We start from the raw sequence: 369 nt of genomic DNA, 5'->3' as shown, positions 1-369 counted from the left end.
ACCACTGGAAAAACCATAGCCTTGACTAGATGGACCTTTGTTGGCAAAGTAATGTCTCTGCTTTTCAATACGCTATCTAGGTTGGTCATAACTTTTCTTCCAAGGAGTAAGCATCCTTTAATTTCATGGCTGCAGTCACCATCTGCAGTGATTTTGGAACCCAAAAAAATAAAGCCTGACACCATTTCCACTGTTTCCCCATCTATTTCCCATGAATTGATGGGACCAGATGCCATGATCTTCATTTTCTGAATGTTGAGCTTTAAGCCAACTTTTTCACTCTCCCCTTTCACTTTCATCAAGAGGCTTTTTAGTTCCTCTTCACTTTCTGCCATAAGGGTGGCGTCCTCTTCATATCTGAGGTTATTG

Source organism: Bison bison, unplaced genomic scaffold, assembly GCF_000754665.1.
Source record: "Bison bison bison isolate TAMUID 2011002044 unplaced genomic scaffold, Bison_UMD1.0 scf7180017864452, whole genome shotgun sequence".
Lineage (NCBI taxonomy): Eukaryota > Metazoa > Chordata > Mammalia > Artiodactyla > Bovidae > Bison > Bison bison.
This window is presented reverse-complemented; position numbering follows the sequence as displayed.